Source organism: Pleurodeles waltl, chromosome 3_1, assembly GCF_031143425.1.
Source record: "Pleurodeles waltl isolate 20211129_DDA chromosome 3_1, aPleWal1.hap1.20221129, whole genome shotgun sequence".
NCBI lineage: Eukaryota > Metazoa > Chordata > Amphibia > Caudata > Salamandridae > Pleurodeles > Pleurodeles waltl.
The window spans coordinates 1345043091-1345065869 of NC_090440.1; the positions used below are offsets into that span (position 1 = coordinate 1345043091).

Below are 22779 nucleotides of genomic sequence, written 5' to 3' on the forward strand. Positions count from 1 at the left end.
GACATTTTTGGAATTTGTCGTGTGATCAGGTATTGGCTGAGTAGTCCAGCAAATGCAAAGTCTTGTACCCCACCGCTGATCCACCAATGTAGGAAGTTGGCTCTGTATGTGCTATTTCAAAGTAAGGAATAGCATGCACAGAGTCCAAGGGTTCCCCTTAGAGGTAAAATAGTGGTAAAAAGAGATAATACTAGTGCTCTATTTTGTGGTAGTGTGGTCGAGCAGTAGGCTTATCCAAGGAGTAGTGTTAAGCATTTGTTGTACATACACAGACAATAAATGAGGAGAACACACTCAGAGACAAATCCAGCCAATAGGTTTTGTATAGAAAAATATCTTTTCTTAGTTTATTTTAAGAACCACAGGTTCAAATTTAACATGTAATATCTTGTTTGAAAGGTATTGCAGGTAAGTACAGTAGGAACTTTGAATCATTTCAATTGCATGTATACTTTTCAAGTTATTCACAAATAGCTATTTTAAAAGTGGACACTTAGTGCAATTTTCACAGTTCCTGGGGGAGGTAAGTTTTTGTTAGTTTTACCAGGTAAGTAAGACACTTACAGGGTTCAGTTCTTGGTCCAAGGTAGCCCACCGTTGGGGGTTCAGAGCAACCCCAAAGTTACCACACCAGCAGCTCAGGGCCGGTCAGGTGCAGAGTTCAAAGTGGTGCCCAAAACGCATAGGCTCCAATGGAGAGAAGGGGGTGCCCCGGTTCCAGTCTGCCAGCAGGTAAGTACCCGCGTCTTCGGGGGGGCAGGCCAGGGGGGTTTTGTAGGGCACCGGGGGGGACACAAGCCCACACAGAAATTTCACCCTCAGCGGCGCGGGGGCGGCCGGGTGCAGTGTTAGAACAAGCGTCGGGTTCGCAATGGAAGTCAATGAGAGATCAAGGGATCTCTTCAGCGCTGCAGGCAGGCAAGGGGGGGCTTCCTCGGGGAAACCTCCACTTGGGCAAGGGAGAGGGACTCCTGGGGGTCACTTCTGCAGTGAAAGTCCGGTCCTTCAGGTCCTGGGGGCTGCGGGTGCAGGGTCTTTTCCAGGCGTCGGGACTTAGGTTTCAGAGAGTCGCGGTCAGGGGAAGCCTCGGGATTCCCTCTGCAGGCGGCGCTGTGGGGGCTCAGGGGGGACAGGTTTTGGTACTCACAGTCGTAGGGTAGTCCGGGGATCCTCCCTGAGGTGTTGGTTCTCCACCAGCCGAGTCGGGGTCGCCGGGTGCAGTGTTGCAAGTCTCACGCTTCTTGCGGGGGGATTGCAGGGTTCTTTAAAGCTGCTCCTTTGGATAAAGTTGCAGTCTTTTTGGAGCAGGTCCGCTGTCCTCTGGAGTTTGTCGTCGAAGCAGGGCAGTCCTCAGAGGATTCAGAGGTCGCTGGTCCCTTTGGAAGGCGTCGCTGGAGCAGAGTTCTTTGGAAGGCAGGAGACAGGCCGGTGAGTTTCTGGAGCCAAGGCAGTTGTTGTCTTCTGGTCTTCCTCTGCAGGGGTTTTCAGCTAGGCAGTCCTCCTTGTTGTTGCAGGAATCTAGTTTCTAGGTTCAGGGAGAGCCCTTAAATACTAAATTTAAGGGCGTGTTTAGGTCTGGGGGGTTAGTAGCCAATGGCTACTAGCCCTGAGGGTGGGTACACCCTCTTTGTGCCTCCTCCCAAGGGGAGGGGGTCACATCCCTAATCCTATTGGGGGAATCCTCCATCTGCAAGATGGAGGATTTCTACAAGTTAGAGTCACCTCAGCTCAGGACACCTTAGGGGCTGTCCTGACTGGCCAGTGACTCCTCCTTGTTGCTTTCTTTGTTCCCTCCAGCCTTGCCGCCAAAAGTGGGGGCCGTGGCCGGAGGGGGCGGGCAACTCCACTAAGCTGGAGTGCCCTGCTGGGCTGTGACAAAGGGGTGAGCCTTTGAGGCTCACCGCCAGGTGTTACAGCTCCTGCCTGGGGGAGGTGTTAGCATCTCCACCCAGTGCAGGCTTTGTTACTGGCCTCAGAGTGACAAAGGCACTCCCCATGGGGCCAGCAACATGTCTCTAGTGTGGCAGGCTGCTGGAACCAGTCAGCCTACACAGATAGTCGGTTAAGTTTCAGGGGGCACCTCTAAGGTGCCCTCTGTGGTGTATTTTACAATAAAATGTACACTGGCATCAGTGTGCATTTATTGCGCTGAGAAGTTTGATACCAAACTTCTCAGTTTTCAGTGTAGCCATTATGGTGCTGTGGAGTTCGTGTAAAACAGACTCCCAGACCATATACTCTTATGGCTACCCTGCACTTACAATGTCTAAGGTTTTGCTTAGACACTGTAGGGGCACAGTGCTCATGCACTGGTACCCTCACCTATGGTATAGTGCACCCTGCCTTAGGGCTGTAAGGCCTGCTAGAGGGGTGTCTTACCTATACTGCATAGGCAGTGAGGCTGGCATGGCACCCTGAGGGGAGTGCCATGTCGACTTACTCATTTTGTTCTCACTAGCACACACAAGCTGGTAAGCAGTGTGTCTGTGCTGGGTGAGGGGTCTCTAGGGTGGCATAATACATGCTGCAGCCCTTCGAGACCTTCCCTGGCATCAGGGCCCTTGGTACCAGAGGTACCAGTTACAAGGGACTTATCTGGGTGCCAGGGTGTGCCAATTGTGGAATCAAAAGTACAGGTTAGGGAAAGAACACTGGTGCTGGGGCCTGGTTAGCAGGCCTCAGCACACTTTCAATTCAAAACATAGCATCAGCAAAGGCAAAAAGTCAGGGGGTAACCATGCCAAGGAGGCATTTCCTTCCACAGTATGAGGGAGTAAAAACGTTTTTGGGCTGACAAGTGAGGCAGAATTGTTATCAGTATAAATGACACTGCTGGGTGGTAGGAATTTTGTGGATCCTTGCAGATTCCAGATGGTTCCATCACAAAAAATGTGGGAAAACAGCAGATTTCAAGTAAAGTTGGAGGTTTGCAGGGCACTGTGGGTAAGAAAATGGTGCGGTGTGCATGTGAAGCACACTACCCTGGACTCACCCAGATATTTATTTTTTCAGATGTGTCTAGGGTCTCGTAGATTATTCTACATGGCAGCATCCCACGTCCAAAAAGTACAGCCCTCACCATTCCAAATGGGACGATTGAGAGTTAGCCAAGCTCTCATGGCCCAAATGTAAAACCAAAACCATCAAATGTCCTCTTGCCTGCCATGGGATGAGATGTTTTAGGGTGCAGGAGGAGAGCTGAAAGACTTTTACCCCTTCAGTTGGGGTGGGGGCATAACCATGCCCATACTGGTTGGTAGCCACCGCCACACTTTTTTTTTTTTTTTTTTTAAGTTCCCTGACATCTAGTAGGCTATGTATCCCTCCCGGGTAGTAGATTGGGGCTAGTTGCCCCATCTCCCACCAGTTGGTAGAACAACTTTTTCCCATTTGTTTGGGGCTGGGGGTATGGCCATACCCCTATCCTATTTATATTTAAAAAAATCTTCCCTGGTCTCTGGGGGGGCTTTTTTTTTTTTAAAATATGGGCCTTATAAAAATGGGAGGGGGAGGCATGATTTCCCTTTCATCCCTGCCCATGGGTTCTGCTTGGCCATCAGGGTGAGCGATAGCGCTTTCCCCAAGGGCCCATAGCTAGATGTAACTGTTACATCCCCGGCACCCAAGCGGTGCAAACAAGGACGTAACTGTTACATCCTGGGCACCCGAAGGGTTAAAAACTGTCAAAAACTGTCAAACTGACATTTTAAAATAAACTCGAGATGCAGAAAAATAAACCTAATCATGCTTGCGCTTCAACACCTCTCCCTCCCTTCCCACTTCCCCCTCTCCCCCCCCCTCCCCCCCCCCACACAAAATAAAGTCTTAGTTACATTTTGGCCAGTGCCAAAAATAGACAAGTCAGACTAAAATAGGATTCTACTGAAAACCTAGCAGAAATGAAGGAAGCACTCCGTCACCATAGTTGCCATCTCTGAATTTCCTGATGCTATTTTTACCCTACAGCTGAGATCCTTTGTTTGCACAACTGTGCCTTGTCCAATGTCTGCTTTTAATACCTACTATGAAGACTGCTAATGCATACATGGGCAAACTCGCACTTCCAAATATCTTTGGATATAGAAAGGACAAGTTGGCACAATCTGAAGAGCTTTGGGATAAGAGGGTGAGACAGGAGCAGAAATATTAGGCCCCTTAGAACAGAGGTGCAATAATCTCCTTCACGCTACCATACAGACCCACAATTCTGTGAAGGAGCATTTATTCCTTAAAGTCTTCTGTGGGAGCCAAGGAATGTAAATCTAAGATGCTAACCACAAAAACAAGACACATGGGGATGAACATACAGTGAAAATGGGTTCAGGACAGATTTGAAATCCTGTTCCATAAACAATCACCAGCTCTTACATTTATTACAAAACTAGAAACACCCAATAGTTTAGCTGCCAAGAACAAGTGTTTAAAAGCAAAGATACCTGTAGGCCGCTTTCCATCATCCACATGCCTTTGAAATTTTCGTAATTCAATAATGTGTCAAGGAGAAAAAGAACTACTCTGTGAAACTGTAGTGTACTCAGTCTTAAATTTTAATCATAAATACATGAAGACCTGTTAAAGTAATACTTATTGACACTAGTAACATGGTGCTTCACCAGCACCTAGGTCTTTAAGACTGGAGGTTCAGTAGAATGGGCTGCAAAATAAAACATCAAAATTATCAGATCTCTTTGGTAAGTTTGGAAATGTTTCAGTACAGTGGGTCTAGCTCACTAAAAATGTTTGAGGGAGGACTCCACTGCGCAATGTTTGGAAACAGCACAAGTACAAAAGCTGTGCTCTTCGCATATCTTAACCCAGCCACCACCACTCCCTCTAATGCTCCAGCTACATGGTGCATCTTGTAGAAGAATGAATTTGTATCACTGAGTATAGAATGTCCATTCTAGGATCTGCCCCTTACCACTGCTGGTTAAGGGTCCTCAGTGTATGACCGGATGCAAAGTTTCCCCTTTGCTGCTTCTAAAATGTTTATTCCTATAGGCCTTTCATATAGTACTCCAAGATGACTCCATAGCAAAGACTACAGATGATGCAAGACTGCACCTCTTGAAAGTATTGCTCACCACCTCTGGGAAGTTTCCTCAGGGTCAGGGATGTGGAATTCTCATCGCCTGACACCCAGTGACATTGTTTGGGGTGAAGGGCAACAAATGTTCATGTTTATTTTGTACTTGGGACCAGTAGGCCCAATCCCCTGCAGCATAAACCCTCTGCCTGTCTGTTTACAAAGAAGGGAAATGTCTGCAGTTGAGGTAATGTGTCTATATATTAATGCTGTTCGAACGTGTATTTATGGTTCATTAATTAAAAGCCTCCATTAGGGTGAGTACCGTAAAATGTTTTAAGGTCACACTGCACTACTGTCAATGGTTCCAGTAAAACAACAAAAAAAAACGCCCCGAGTGAGTCTGGAGGGTCATCCATGTTCTTTGCAAGGGCCCCCCTCCAGTTTCGTTACACCACCGATTGCCACAGTAGTTCCTGGCACTCAAAATTACTTTGTTTGCCAATAAGCACCTTGTGGATGTGTACAATGGAATCACTCACAGTAAAGCCAGCCGATAGATGGAGAGAGAAATAGAAGTTTCATAAAAACAATTTGTTAACACCAAACTCAAAGAAAGAGACTAAAGTGCCCCTATGGTATGTCTCAATTAGTGGCTTTCATTAATTCACAAGAAGTTGAAGTAGACCAGGAAACTGTATTCCTAGAAAATTTGTGAACTGTATTTTAGCACAAGCAAAATGTGCATGTGTAGATTTGCTCATGTGAAAATTCATTGAGCGTTTCAACGTTCACTTTCCCTCCAACAACTTTTTCCCCTCAACCCTGGAAGTACTTCTGCAATTGTCAGGAGTAAATTTCAAAAATGTCTCACTATGGGAAAAGATTAGAAAAGAGCTTGTGAAAATCCTTAAAACATGCAAGTTAGTAGGTTTGCAGACTCAAAGGCATTCCAGACCTGGAACTATTGCTTACTGCTTCCTCCAGACCCAGTATGTAGATCTGCAGAAATGTGGCAAAATAGGGAAATTGCTATAGTAGGGATGGAAATTGCAACTATGCAAATCCTACTATGGTAGTAGCACTGGCATAATCAGAGAGGCTATCACAGCTCTTACGTTATGAGATTGCTGTCAATTTGTCACCCCTCTACATGGCACCAAAAGGGACAAGTAGATTTTTTTTTTGGGGGGGGGGGGGGGTTTTACAATATATTTAAGAAGCAACCGGTCCCATGGACAAATAGATATTTTAGTAAGTTCCACACCCCTGCTCTGGCTACATGTAGTTTACTGTTTATAGCAACCAGACCACTAGGAGAAAAACAAAAAGCACTATTGGCATGCAGAACTGGGACATTTTCACTTGTCCTATATCAACCTCTATTCACAGGTCCATGTTTGCTGGAATAGAACTATAGCACCCTTCAGCAACTAGGCCAGATGCAAACACATTTCCCACGTTGGACACACTAGTTGTTGACTTTCAAAATGATTATGCATTCCAGCTCACTTTTAGACCTGTTGCATATCAAGGAATAGCAACAAAAAAAAACACTGCACGCTGACCACCTGCAAATGCACTTTCACACCTCTTTCAGAGACTATGAAGTGCTATATACATGCAATTACAGTAAAAGATAAAATTACTCTACTCCGTCCCACACGCCACCATTAATGTAATTACCGTTCTACATCCAAAGCACAAAGTTGTTCATATTTTCCTACATAAACTCTTCTGAACCTTGAATTACCCCACTACACAACTCCCAAACATGTCTGCAATCTATGTTAAGGGCTCAGGGGCTCTTTGCATGAAAATATAATATAATACACTGTTCCAAAACTGGTGAACGGGAAAGGGGAGAAGTCCTGATAATCAGGAGCACAAGTCCTAGTATTTGAAGCTCTTTGCATGAAGCCTTTGCTACACTATTACAATGTTTCATTTATCATTGAGCATATTCTATTTACTGGTCTCACCACTGACATACTTTGATTTAACAATATTATCTGTCTCACTTCTATCACATTTAATGGTTTTATCCTTGCTGAAGAATTCACGGGGCTTCAAAGTATAACCAGCAACTCATATGCCTGTCAGATTTAAACGAAAATGTTCACTTTTATTCTGAAACTGAAGACTGGACTTGACCAAACTACAGCCGATATATAATGGTATATTGATCTTTCTTGTACTTAGTAGCTGCTCCTTACGTAAAGTACCTGTTTTATCATTTGCTAGTACTGAATGACTGCTTTTCCCCAATTTTTGCACCTAATACCTCTATGTGCAGGGCTTTAGTTCACTCATCCATGCACTCTGCAGATGAAAGGCTACAAGACTTCGTAAAGGGAGTGTGGTCTACCAGTGAAGTCTGGTACCAGGACATGTCTATAGCTGCATATAACTTCCACTCGGAGTTAGAGTGAAGGGGTTTATCTATCTTCTGGAGTGGTCTGGAATCAGACACGCCAGAGATCTGCACAAATAACAGGGCATTGTGACATCTGAGTGAGGTGGGTGTTTCTAGATTGCCTGCTTATTCCCATAAGCCAGTGGTCAGGGCTTGAAAAATCTACTCGACCTCTTGGCGAGTTTTATTTTATGAGGTCTTGTTATTTTTCAATCCTACTGGCCCCTTCTGGCAAGTGAAAAAACAGGTGTCCTGTTTAGTCAGAAACTGAATTAGCAATTAACATGCCTTTAAATCTTAATCTTGTCACATTTGCTCTGTGTTCAGATAGGTCAAAAGTCAGTTTGTCTTCTTGCACTGCAAATACTTTTCACTGTGACTGCAGAGTTCCAGGATTTTGTAAGGTGAACCGTCTGACCTATATCAAATGAACAGCTTCTGGTGTCGGTTATATCAATGTTGTGTGGTAGAAAAACCTAAGTCAACTTTACAAACGTTTCAAAATATTTCATTAGCTGTGAAAGACCATTTCTTGTACTTCTGTGTGATTAAAACTATTTTAATAGGATGAAAAAAAAGTCAGAACACTACTTGGTGATGTGCAAGTTATAAATGTTTTCTGAAACCCCATTTTCACAGATTGTAAAGCTGCAAGTTAGTGGGAAGGTTTATGGACATTTCTTGGAAATGTACGGTCTCTAAATGACAGTTGGCTACCACATCATGCTTTAGTAATTTATTAAACGTGAGTGGTTAAACTGAGAAACACTGCTGCCCTGATGGCAAAGCTATCAGTAAACTAAGAGGCAAGTTATGCATGTATCATGTGTACCCTCCTAGAGGTTGGCTAGATATATTATACATGAAGCAAATGTTTAGTGTATTTAATCAAAAGGATTTTACAGCAGAAATGCTGAACTCACATTTGAAGGTGCACTCAAGTGAGAATGATGAAAAAGGTGACTGTACAATACAATATTTGCCAAGGATCACACAATTTGAGACCTGTTTCCGGGTCAGGTACATTACGGTTAGGTTGAGTAGATCATTCAAGCTACTCAAAATGCAGGTCTAGTAACATTTTTATAATTTCTCATGGCCTGGTGGTACTTAACTTTCAACTTTTGAGGATCCCCAATTAATCAATGCTGGAAATTGGGGACCATCACAATCATTATTGGAATCTGGGAGCTTTTGAGGCAATATCAGAATTCAGGGACAATGGCCTAAGCAATTTCAATGATTTGAACTGTAAAACAATACAAAAAAAATACAAAATCCATCTAATAAAAACCCCAAAAAGTATTACTTTTTTACTTAATTCACAAATATTTAATAAAAGAATTGTCCATACTACATACTGTTTAATGTACTACCATTGGTCCACCAAATCAATCTAAGGATTGAAACTTAATTTTTAGGTTCAATTTCAAATTACTTCACATTTATAAAAATGTTTTAAAGTAAATTTTTCTTCTTTATTTATATACACTATTAATGTTTTTCATCTGCTAAGCAGTTCCTCACTCGCTGCTTCTGTTATTCCAGCACTGGGCCAGGACACCCTCAATATGCAATGCAGACCGGACCCTCAGAAGTCTCTGACCAGAGGCTAAGATCCACCATCAAACAACAATCTCCTGCATCAGTTTCTGAACACAGATGTTTGGTGTTTGGTATAGCTGCCAACTGCCATAACAATAAGGACTCCATGTCTTTACCAAGATATCAATTAAAACAGTTTACTTTGCATCATTGTCCTTTTGCTGAATAAATTAGCCTACTTACATGGCAAGTAACCAGGTTTCACACTGGTGCCAAAGTATTCCCTTCTTTCCAACAGTGCTGGACCAAATAAAAATAAAATGAAAAAAAATTACGCACTTTTAAAAGTGAAGGGTCGGAGCACAAAGATTTCCCCAGTGCTCTCCCTATGTCCTCATTTGATGCCTTACTCCTTATTCCTTTTGCACGCCCCACTTTTCCTCTTCTCCTAATCTGGGGCAGACTATGTCAGCAGCAACCTCTTGCACCACTTACTCTACTGTCACCATTTCAGCTCACCTTGGTAAATTTCTGCTGCTGTTCCCCAGGCTTTAATTCTACCAGTCTTCCCAAAAGGTTGATTGTGAGCTGCAAGTAGCTTGCAGGCCAAGCCCAAGTAGCTCACAAATGATAAATGCCTGTAAACGGGCCTGAGAATATACAGTTGCTCGCTTGATAAGGCAGGTGTTTAAAAACATGGAGAAGGATTCTGTGAGGTCTTGAAAGTATAAAGTGCAAGATGATGCAGTCTAGCCTCTTTTGAATACATTTTAATCACTGATTTTTTCCTTTAATTTTTCCTTTGCTTTCATGCCTCTCGTTCTCAATTTCTTGTATCCTCGTTCTTCCTATCTTTACAGGGTCACCTTTTTCTTTGCCTCCATTATTTTCACTTGGTTTCTTTTATTGTCTTTTATTGTCTATTTTACTCTTTCTATGGTTTGCATACCTCTACTCTCTTCCCTTTTTAGGGAAAGCATAATTGTAGGGACCTCAATACTTTTAAGTATACTTCTTCTTCTGTGGGCTTTCCAGACATTTCAATTGTTAGTTTTTGCCATTTAAAAATCATTGCTTGCTAGTGGTCAGTCATGCCTCTTTCTGCCTCCTTCTGTATAAGGACACTTTGTCCTGTTTATCTAGTCGACTTATTTTTTTTACTTTGTTTCCTGCTCTTGCCCAGGGCTTCCCTTTACATTTGCAGAACATTCTTGCTAAGCTGAGTGGTAAACAAGGGTATAAATCAGTCTTATCTTGGTCACATTTGGTCTTAGTGGACTCTCTGCACCCTCTCAGCTGCCTGGCTGCTGCCTTTCCTTTACCAACTCTACAAGAGCTCCAAAATCATTAGAGACAGCACTCACTTCCGCTCCATACTGGAATCCAACTCGCAGCTCCATCAGTGCACCTCAGTTCACACACTCCAAGCTCTCAGCTATGCCAGTGCCAGGAACCCCACGTGCTGTCTGCCAGAGCACATCAGTTCTTGCAGTTAGTACAATCTGCTGCCCAGTACTGGGACCTCAGGTGCAGCTCCATCAGTGCACCTCAGTTCACACTCCAAGCTCTCAGCTATGCCAGTGCCAGGAACCCCACGTGCGGTCTGCCAGAGCTCATCAGTTCTTGCAGTTAGTACAATCTGCTGCCCAGTACTGGGACCTCAGGTGCAGCTCCATCAGTGCACCTCAGTTCACACTCCAAGCCCTCAGCCGTGCCAGGGCCTGGAGCCCCAAACATGCGGTCTGTCAGAGCACCTTGGTTCTTCCAGTCAGTACACTCTGCTGCTCTAGTAGTGGGACCACCGGCACAGCTCCATCAGTGCTCCTCAGCTCTAAGCCGGCAAGGCTACTTTTTGATTTCCTATACTGGGCCCCCCCTCACATACAGGTCCATTACAGCACCACAATTCTAATATTCAGTCCCACTGCCAAACCAATACTGGACCCAAAAGAGCAAAACACAGCTCAGCCAGTGCACCTCATGTCTAACATCAACGCCAGTTAACAGGAGCCACCACAGCTCTGCCAGAATCCATCAATTCGGAAATTCAGTGCACATTTCTTTTCAGTACTAAGGCTCACACGCCCTTCAGGACCCACTGGTTCAGAGGCAATGCCATTACCATGCTGGGCCCCACTTGCAGCTTCACCAGGCAACCTCCAGGCTAACACTCTGCAGCACTGGCACGCCAATACTAGGTTCTAAACATAGCTCTAGTAGCATACCTCACTTCACACCTTGTGTGCCAGTTACTATTCCAGTACTGCAGCCCACATACAACTCGTGTCAGTGCATCTCAACCCTAACCTGAAGCATCCCATTATTCCAATACCAGCCATTACACACCCCTCAGTTTCTCATTCCGCAGCCGCATTTTTTGCTATTCCAGCACTGGGCCAGGACACAGCTGTCTCTAAACCCTCAAACCGGATCTGAAGCGCCCCAATATTGCTGTTTTGGGGTTCACATACTACTCTGCTAATGCACCTTCTGCTGTTCTGCGGTGTCCCCTGCTGTTATGCAGTGCTTCTGTTTGAGGACGTGGAGGAGCCAATTAAATTTATTCTTTGCTGCCATCGTCATTTGGAGGGTCTGTTTGATATCAGTTCTTTCCTTTACCTCTCAATGTTTTTTCTCCTCCACTTTTTTCCTGCTCCTAAAATCCACATGCTAAGTTTTGCTCTTTCAACTGTTTATTTCTACTTTTTTTTTTATTTCTCTTGCTACCTCCACTTTCAAACTTGCAAAAACATGGTTATTTCTTTCCTTGTTTCGTTCCTCTTTTTTCTTCATTAGGCGATCATTCTTTAACTGATTTTCTTTCCCCTTCGTTCTTTGTCTTTATTTGGTATTTCCTTTGACTCAGTATGCATCCTTTCAATTTGTTTCCAGATTTTCCTTCCTTCCCCTGGTGTTTTTCTTATCTTTAGCTGTCAACTGGTACTATAAATCCTTTTTCCCCAGTCTATGTGGAAACTAAAAGTTTCTTGCTGGCACCCGAAGTGTCAAAGTGGTTTTCCCATTCTGTCTCTCTGGGAAATATGTCAGTACAGACATGCCCTGGTTCTTTTGTGGCTTATTTTTCTTACCATCTTTTTTCTCTAATGTACATTTTTCTCTTTTCACACTTCACTATTTTCTTCCTCTAGCTTACATTCACCAGCTCTTCCATTTTTGTCTTACACATTCACTGTTTTAGTTGTGCTTTCATTTTCTTGTTTTTTTCCTTTTTTATTCTTCTTTGCGACCCCTTCTTTCTTCCTTTTGTCTGCTATTTGCATTTTGCTTCTCTTTCTGCTCCATCCACTTTCTCACCTGAGGCCTAGTTGTTAACGAAGCAACATGTGCTGTGGCACCGGGCAGAGAGACCTACAGACCTCACTCAACTCTAATTACTGCTGTTTTCCTATCAAAATTCCAGTCAACCATTTTCCTTTCTTACTCCAGGGCCCATGACAGTGTTACTAGGCCACTTGCCCTCACCATCTTTACTCCCGCTTCACTCTTTCCTTTCACCCTCCAATGTGTCCCACGTGATTTTTGTTATGGTGTTTTTAGCATTACTCTCGAATGCCAAAAGTTTATTTCTGATAAAGAAATATGATAATTGTTTATGTTTTAAGACAGAGGAAGAAGGTACATGGATGGTCTTTAGTTAATTGCTGGGACACTGGAATTCTATTGCAGGAAAAGACTAAATTAAGCAGGGTTGACCACTTTATGTGGCAAGAGAAGTTCAGTTATTAATTTACAATGCCAATAGTCCTAATTCAAGAAAGTGTGAGACCTATTGCATTGCAAATGCTTGTTTTATTTGATTCCCTTTATTTTGCTGCATCTAATTTTTCTAATTATGTTTCTCCTTTCTCTCATTTACTTTGTTCTCATTCTCTTCTTCTCAGTCTCCTCCATTTATTTTTGATTGTTCCACCCTCGATTTCTCCTCTACTTACTCTTTTGTCATAGGTCTTAATTTATCTGCACTATTTCAATTGTATCTTCTTTCATCCTGTTATTCATTATTTCACTTGTTTTTACTTATTGTACTTTGTTTCTCTTTCTACTACCACTAGTGTTCATTCTCTATGAATGTTTATTTTTTCCCCTTATCCTTTCCATATTTTCAATTCCTTTCCTGGTTCTTTAATTTCACTTGCTTTCTAATTTATGTTCTTTTCCTACTGTCTTTATTTCTCCCCTTCATTCCTTTGACTTTTCTTCCCCTTTCGTTTTCTTTATTTCTTCCTCCATCTTTTGCTCCTTTGTTTTAGTTTGTCTTCATTATTTCTCTCCTTAATCTGCCCATTTCCTTCTTGATCAAATTACTTACTTTCAGTAACACCTTGTGTTGAAGCCATAGATTCCCTTCCTTAGAATATTTCCCAAGCATCATGCTGGATCTGAAAAAAATTAGTGAGCAGTACCAGTGTGATAGAGGGTGTCGTCATCAATGCAGTGTGACCTGCACTGTGCCTTAATCAGTGTCACCCCAGTTTCTTTTCACGACTTTCCACGCCAGGAGCGTCCACTGGTGTGTAGAACTAGGGCCCTGAAGAGGAGGCAGATATGCACCTGCAAAACCCTTTGCAGAGTTGGCCGGTAATGAATCTGCGGCTAGATAGTCTACTAGATAAGGCATTATCAATATTAACTTTTGTTCCTCTGCTAGATACTTCTAGCTGCAGATCCCTTGCCTTAATAGATACCCAAACATTACCTCTGGAGGTGGGTCTGCAAACTCGATTTAGTTTGTCTGCAGGGAAAAAAGATATTTGGAAGCTCAGACGACAATACCTGCAGATCACGGACCATCCATGCTGAAGCAATTGCCACCAGAAAGGCAGTCTTGATGGTAAGAAGTCTAAGAGTAGGTATGAAGTGGCTCAAAGGGAGCCTACATTAGAAACCTAATAACCAAGTTAAGGTTCCATTGAAGCACAACAAAGAAAGCTGGAGGAAAGAAGTGCTGTAAACCTTTAAGGAGCCTATTCACAATAGGCTGGTCTGGGAGCCATAGGAAGGCAGAGATTGCAAATAACCCATTAATATGCCCAATGCAGAGCCTGCTGTCCAGAGCAGCTCTAAGGAACGGGAATGTCTGAGAAGGGGTCAGGTGTTATTTTGACACATTTATAGTGGACCCCAGCAAGCCTAAGAGGTCCATCCTAGTCTGAAGGATGAAGACTACCACCTGGGGCGAGCCCACTTTCACCAGCCAGTCATCAAGGTAGGGGAAGACAGACACCCCTGGTCTCCACAGATGAACTGCAACCACTGCCATCACCTTGGTGAACATCCAATGGGCACTGGTATGGCAAAAGGAAAGAACAGCAAACTGGAAGTGCTAGTGGCTTACCGTGAACTGCAGGCAACAACTGCGGGATGGCATGATGGGAATGTTCAAGTATGTGCCCTGCAAGGCCAACATTACCATCTAGCCTCCCAGGTCCAAGGCAGAGAGGACTTTAGCATTTTGAATTTCTTGATTTTCAGGAAAAAAATGAGGGTTCAAGTCTAGGATAGGCTAGGATGAAGGCCTCCATCCTTCCTGAGGAAAGAAAAGTAGAAGGTGATAACCACAACCTACTTTTCATGCTGCCACTATGGCTCCCCTGGTCAGGAGAGATTCCACTTCCAGACAGAGTAATGAGATGTGGTCCTCCATTAGCCGGTCTCAAGTGGGTGGCAAGGGTGGAAGGCAGCCATGAAGGGGAGGGAGGACCCCCTTCAGACAACCTGGAGAACCTAGAAATCATATTCTGGACCTGCAGGCCATGGCATACCTTGCCTCCTACTGGACGCCCATTATGGTTGAAGGGAAAACGAAAGGGGTTTGGAGGCTGCAGTGTGCGGAGGAGTGGAGTAGTTTACCTGACCCAGGAGGTCTGTGGGTACCGCGACCATGGCCATGCAGGGGTTGGGAAGGTTATGTGCCATGGTGGCTGCGTGGATAGATACACAGCTGTTAGCCTCTTGGCAGCAAAGGTAGTACTGGAGTTAGAGAAGGCACATGAAAAGGCTCAAGGGCCTGGCCACAGCTCTGCTGTCCTTGAAGTGCTGTAGTACCAAGTCCACCTTGTCTCCACAGAGACGAGCAATCAAAGGGCCTGTACATCAGCAGAACCTAGACTTACCTCTGAAAATCCACTGGTTCTAAACCAGGTATGGCAGAAAGGGCCACAAACTGAAAACACTGCCTAGTGAGTAGGCTGTATCCCGCCCCACCCGGTATGGCAAACTTAGCTGCGTACCTTCCCCCAGCAACAGCTTGAGTGCATGGCTCAGGTCTTTTCCAAGACCAAAAGCAGCACCTGCACAACAGCAAATGAATGGGAGTATCAGCCCAAAAGGCACTGGTTTACAGACCTCAGTGTCAGGATGGTGGAATAAAATATCTTTCTCAAGGTATCCAACGTCTTAGAATCTCTGCCCAGTGGAATGGTAGGGAATGCAGCAGGAGGTGAAGGCTTGGCTCACCACGCTCTGGGGTGGGTGCTGGGTGAGAAAGTTGGAGTCCCAGGGATTAGGAGATGGCAGCAGGCAACCATTCTATTCACAGAAGCCCCTTTGCAGGGCTTGGACCAGGCCCAGAATAAGACATCTGTGAGGACTTTAATTAGACAGGAGAGCAGCTCAAGAGGAGACTCTTGACTGAGGCGCACCGTCATGATGTTCACCCTGACAGCCACAGAGGGAATCTGAAGTTCTAGGACCTCAGCCACCCTTCTCACCACCATAGCAAATGAGCTTCCCTCCTCCACACCCATGGTAGGAGGAGACCAAGCTAGTTTAACTGAGGTGCCCAATCTACTAGCATCAGTCAAATCCTCATGTGTCAGTGACATCTAGGGGCAGATATTTCTCAGCACCCAGTTTCTCCCAGTCATTTCCAAGCTCTAGCTCACAGGAATAGGGCATATGCTCCTTTCTGGATGGCATGCCTCCAGCTGGAGCCTAAGTCTGCTTCAGACAACACCCATCCAGCTCCGCGTCGGAATATAGGATGAGTAGGGGGCTGTGCCGATAGCACTGCGACTTGTACCAGAGAAGGTAGAGGTGGCTCAACCAGCACCGGTCCGGATCAGTCCATGGATCCAAGGGGCTCAACTAGCGGCGGAGGGTGGGTTGGTGGGGCAAAACTACCAACAGAAGACAAGTGGGGCCCCTCCCAAGCCTGTGGGGCCCAAGGCCACTCCAGCAGCAACAGCTGCCCACAAATTAGATGCATGGCCTCTTGAAATTCATGGAGTTGAACAGCAGTCCCTCTGGCGACTGGAAACTTGGGGCGGTATGGAGACAGGCTTAACTTTGGAGCCAGGCCTCAAATGCCTTACTCCCTCGTCTGATGACTTTGGCAGAGTGAATTTGAAGACTTATGCAACTTCTTGTTCTTTCTGTACTTGTGGGTCTTACCTGAAAGCCCGGACAACTTCAGAGTCCCAAGTCCTTCCTCTCAACCAGGATACAGCATATGGCATCGCACATCAAGCAGCCAGGAGCTTGAGGAACCACTCCCCCAAGGCATTGGGGTGGATGGCATGACAAAAGCAGGTCTTGCCGTGGTGGTCGTGCTTGAAGCACAAGAGGCATACAAGTTGTGGGTCCGTCACCAGTATTTAAAGGTGACTGGCACCACAGGGAGTAAAGGCAGTCTTTCTAGTGGATATCCTGTTTGCACTACGCCAGTGCGCCTTAAGGTGATTTTCTTACCACCTTGGAGACTGGCCCTGTTACATGGATTACTGCACGATCAGCAATAACACTGATGGTACACTATTTTCTTTTGCTGCTTCGCACTCCTGGGTATGTTGTATCTTCCTCTGGCATCTTGCTGTTTCTTTGCATGTCTGCACAGGACAGCAACCTGGAAGGGGATTCTTTATATAGGGCTACTTCAAGCCAAAGGGGAATTATTTATTTAATTGATAGAACGCAAACTCCACAGGCAGATTGGAGCGCTTTAGTGACCACCAGTTAAATTTGCACGCCCATTCTTAAATTCTTCCCAATTTTAGCGTTTGAAAAATATACAAACTGGTGACTTTAAAATACAAAAAAACACAGGGGAACCCTCAAAGTGGCTCTCCACGCATTGCAGGAGAGCAGATACTCCAATATTGACTGCACTATGGAAACGCGTCCCATAATGCTTTGCGGGGCATTCCTTTTACAACACATTTTTGTCCATAACTCAGCATGTGGTGGTCCTAGGGCAACGGGACCGCCACCAAAACGTGCAGCACTGTGTGCTCTTTAATGTTCTGGGTACACACACTAGGCTGGGGACCCCAAAATCATAAGCTCTCCCACTAGTCAATGTTTAAGCTCATGGCTGGAGCTTTTGCTTTACAACTGGGAGTAGTTTGTATTTTAAGGGCCTTGTTTTTAATAATATTCTAGCAGGCCTGCAAATGTGTAATGCACCATGCCTTCTATGGGCTGAATATATGGTTACACTGCAATGCTTTTTTCATGTGGTTATGACCTCTAGGGGCTGACTATATGGTTACGTGACCATGTTTCTTCCAAATGCTATTTTTATTGTGGTACCCTCTAGGGGATGTTCGGACCATTACAGAATGCCAAGTGTATGAGAAAATGCACAAATGCAGTTTATTTCTGATAAAGGTTTAATGTTCTGCAAGACTAAATACTTAAAAGGTCCAAAAGTCGAGATCTATTGGCTATGCCAATGCTTGTTTTAAGCAGAGCTCACTCAAGGCTTCTGTACTAAAATTATCTAAAAACAAACAGTCCAAGATCAAAAAAGAACAGGCCTCGAAAAAAACACTTGCATTGGGAGTCTTATTTGATCAGGTCAAGCTATTTTTAATACTTACTCATCCCTTCTGGCAGTTGACACTGAACAGGTGTTCTGTTCAGTTGAAAAGTGGATGGCCAATAAAAGATGCCTTTAAATCTTGTTCTTATGTCACATTTGCCCTGCGTTCACAGGCAGGTAAAAAGTCAGTTTTTCTTACACTTTTTCCTTATGACTGCAGAGTTCCAGGACTTTGTAAGGTGAACTGTGTGACCTGCTGCTTAGAACGCAATATAAAAGGAGATAGGGTGTACGTTTTTTCCTAACACACAACATTTAAATGACTACCTCAACTGTGCAAACCTTTCAAAATATATTTCAGTAGTTGTGAAAGTCTTTATATTTCTGTGTGATGAAAAAAAATATTTTAGTAAGATGAAAACAAATCAGAGTACTTTGTGTTCATATGCAAAGGATATGTTTTCTGAAACCCAATTTTCAAAGATTGCTAATACACTACATAGTATCACTAAAGCTGCAGGTTAGTGGAGAGGTTTTTAGGACATTTCTTGGAAAGTTACTGTGTGAAGATGACAACGGGTTACCATATCATGGTTTAGTAATATATTTATTAAAATTGATTATTTAAACAAACTGCCATCAGGGCAACAGTGTTTCTCAATGTTAGTAAACTAAAAGAAGTCCTAGGTTATTTGGGCTAGACAGCATGGGTATGTGGGCTAGATTCTTGTGGTGCATGCAGCAAACTTTAGTCTACTTAATCAAACAAGAGGTTTTTTGTACTGCAGAAATGCTGAGCTCACATATTTGAAGGTGCACTCATATGAGAATGAAGAAAAAGGTGACTAAACTAATTGCCTAGGATCCCACAATTTGAGACCAGTTTATGGGTCAAGTATATTACAGTTAGGTCAAGTAGATCATTTAAGTTACTTGACCTACAGGTCTAGTAACACTAATTTTTTGAGCCCTGGAAGAATCTTAATGTGATTCACAGATTGTGGTGCCACAAGCAGTTCTATACAAAATTGAAACTCCCAAGAGCATGCCACTTAATACACCATTGATCATGATTTGTAAAAAAAAAATTATCAAGTTTGTGATCCTTTTAAATACTCTATGTTGTGTTGTAACTCACTCCCCCTCTCGAATGGTTATGAACATTGTTTAATTTCTTTGAATGGGTTGTATCAGTAAACAGATTCTTATTTTGAAAGAGCCATGTAATCACTATTTGCCCTTGATGGAGACATTACTCAATAGAGAACACGTTGGTGCCTTTTTCCGAAAGTTAAAAGATTGAGTTTATTTTAAAATTACAAGTTACGATTTAAAGAAGTCTCCAGAGTGATATCTACTCAAAATCAAAGTGGCCTCAAACCAATTTTGTAGGAGTTTAAAGCAGTGGGATATAGTCACATCAATTTTGTTTGAGATCTGATTAGTCTGAATTAGAGCCTTTCTTTCCTGGGTTAGCCCTCACAATAGGAAAGGTTGGAGAACCCTTAGCAGCCACCCCCCTAACTCAACATACTGATTTCCATGCAAGCCTTATTTTTGTTAGAAATAATAAGTGTTCACTACAGTGTTACATTTTAGAAGTATCTGGGTATGCTTATTAAAATCTATTCCAAAAGTTCTCCGTATTTTGAAGGAGCAGAGGAGGGACAATTCCAATATATCTAAAGGGGGGGCCAGGGCTCGAAAAATCCACTGGACCTCCTGCATTGGCAAGTTTTACTTGATCAGATCAAGCTATTTTTAATACTTGCCCCTTCTGGCGAGTAGACAATGAACAGGTGTTTAGTTGAAAAGTGGAGTGGCAATAAAAGATGCCTTTAAATCTTGTTATGTCATTTGCTCTGTTCAGACAGAGGTCAAAAGTCAGTTTTTCTTAAATTAGTTTTCCTTCTGACTGCACAGTTCTACGAACTTGTAATGTGAACTATGACTGGCTGCTTAGAATGTAAAATAAAAGGATATAAGGTGTCAACAACATTTAAAGAACTAGGTCAACTGTGCAAACACTTCAAAATAGATTTAAGTTTTATCAAATCCGCTATGAATCAGTAATGTGATTATTAATTAAGGAAATGTAGATATTGCTTTACTGTTGTACACGATTTTATAAGTATTTTTATTTTACATTGATTAGTAGGTTTAAGTGGTAAACTTAGATTTTATAGATTTAATATATTTGTCTTTGAATTATACAAATACATACTGTATACCATGATGATTTTTATGTATGTATGTGTACTTTTATGGCAGTATGCCGAATAAAGTTATTTTGACTGACTGATTTCAGTAGTTGTGAAAGCCCCTTTTTATATTTCCAAGTGATGAAAATATATTTTAATAGGATGAAAACAAATCACAATACTTTACATGTTGATGTGCAAAGGATGTTTTCTGAAACCCAATTTTCACAGATTGTTAATACACTAAAGTTATCAGTAAAGTTGCAGGTTAGTGGAGAGGTTTTCTGACATTTCTTTTTAAAGTTACTGTGTGTAGATGACAATATATAACCACATCATGGTCTAGTAATATTTATTTAAATTGAGTGTTTAAACAAACTGAGAAACACTCCTTCCCTGGTGCCAAGGTTAGTAAACTTAAAGAAGTCCTAGGTTAAGTGGGCTTGACCTCATGGGTATGTAGACTAGATTCTTGTGATGCTTGCAGGTCTACTTAACCAAATATAAGAGTTTTTTTGTACTGCAGAAATGCTGAGCTCACATATTTGAAGGTGCATTCATATGTGAGAATTAAGAAAAAGGTGACTCTAAACTATTTGCCTAGGATCACACAATTTGAGACCTGTTTATGGGTCAAGTAAATTACAATTGGGTTGAGTAGACTATTTAAGTTACTCGACCTGCAGGTCTAGCAACATTATTTTTCGAGCCCTGGAGGCCTTCAGTAAAATCTTTACCATCCTCTTTCATTACCCTTCGACTAGAACTATTCTTTGGAAGCACCATCAAGGCAAACACCATAGCTAGTGCTGGAGTTATGTCAAGTAATAAATTACCAATTCAAAAAGTTCTGCAGACCGGCTCAACTTAGGTGCCTAAAGCACTTTTCTTCATTGTGGCGGTCCCTAGCTGGAACAAAACAAAAATTGGGTTCATGATTTCTTTTCTTTTTTTTTGGGGGGGGGGGGAAATAAGATGGCTTAGGTAATCTTTGTCTTGTTAGCTAAAGACTTCAGCCTTTTATAAACACCCTACACAAAAAAAGAAAGCTTGCATAAGCTAGAATGCAGTTTCTAGGCCTCAAGCTTCTGACACTCAATTTAGTAGAGTCCGGGACACTTCATGGTAGTCTGCTTCCTCAACTAATAGGCTTCTCATATTCCTAGAGCACATCATTGGCTCTTGGCAGGAGACAGGATGTGTTGTGCATAGTATAGTTCCTCCTCTGTGCTGCCACCAATAATCCATTCTTCTGCCCAAACCCTTCTAACCATAAGCAGGTATACAGGATTACTCTTCTCCATCACCCGCGCTTGGTGGAGAGCGAGCTTTCCAAAATACATTAAGTACCATTTAGGGGCTCATGCTAGAATTCTCCCTGGGTAGGCTAACTGACTGTTCAGCCAGGAAGATCAAAAGACTAGCCAGCACAATGATATTGGAGACTTCGTTTTGCAGCATTTTTCTATTGAAGACATTCAGCACAAATCTTACTCCTTTATTCACTAGCTTCAATCTACAGAGGCAATGTCTTCTACTGCAGACCCCTCGTACACCTTCTTTGCAAGCAGGTACACCCCATCTTACCTTCCCAGAGGACTTGAAAGATGGCAAGAACCAAAGCTCTGAGAAGTCCAATCAGTTACTGGCTAAGCAAGTCAGCTGCACCACAAATGGGAGGAAAAGCTCATGGTGTGGGTGCTGCTAGGGCCTGAAACAAGTGACCAACAAGGATGCCCAAGTAGTGCAGCATGTCTCACCATACACATGCTATGCAGGTTCTCACACTCCTTAAGTCTTTTCTGACCAGCTAGGGACCATCAGTGTCACTAAGGGCCATATGTACGAACACTTTTTCCCAAAGACACAGAATGGGGAAAAACCTTTGCTACATCTGGCCCTAAATGACTTCACATCTGATTCTCGCTCACTTCTTACACTGATAATATACAAATTGTCTCTGTGACAAAGTGAGCTTGACAGACACAAGGTTCCATGATGTGAGCTATCAATGACTGTATGGCCAACAACTGCACCCAACGACATTCTAGTCCAATTCATGGTGGCCATAAGAACTGGGAACCCTTCCAACTCCTGTCAGGAAGGCACATAACCTTGGAGTGACAGGCGACAACAGACATGGGGATGAAATGAACCAAGTCACTTCATCCTCATTCTATACTCTGGAAGACGATTAAAAAAAAATCTTGCCGTTAATACCATCCAATCTGCAGAAAACAGTAGTTACATCCAAGTTTCTCAAAACTAGATTGCAAAAGTTTATACATCAAACGTGCAACAATATTTTTTTTAATTGCAGGTACTTCAGAACGCAGCAGCACAGCTCCTCTTAGGAATTCTAAAATTCAAATCCACTTCTACAGCATAAATGTTACATTGGCTGCTGGTAGGACAGAATTGTATTTAAAAGCACTTTGTTCTCTTTAAGGCCCTCCACAGTATTGGACCAGACTACCTAACAAATTTAACTGGTATCTGCCATCTAGAGCATTACGATGCTCTGCAGCCAAGAATGGAACACTCAAAATTCAGATGCGCTTCCTGGGGAGGAAGGAGTTGTGTCTAGTGCATCAAAAACTAGAATTCCTTGCCTCTCCATCTTAAAATGGATGAACAACCTGCTTTTTTTTTTTTTAGCAAAGCTTTAAAAACTTGGTCATTCAGCTCTAAATGAGCTCTGGCATTATGCCTCTAGAAGCCGCTGTTAATAGTCAGCTGCAATGAGTTTGGCATTAGATTCTGTTGAGCTAGTACCAAGACATCTCTGGGTAAACGTACGCTTTAGAAA

The 22779-nt window shown here is 43.1% G+C and overlaps 1 protein-coding gene across 3 annotated transcripts in view; it reads right to left on the reverse strand.

Moving 5' to 3' along the window:
* Window positions 1-22779, reverse strand: part of DDX6 (DEAD-box helicase 6) — a 322102-nt gene that overhangs the window by 292638 nt on the left and 6685 nt on the right. The window lies entirely within an intron of this gene.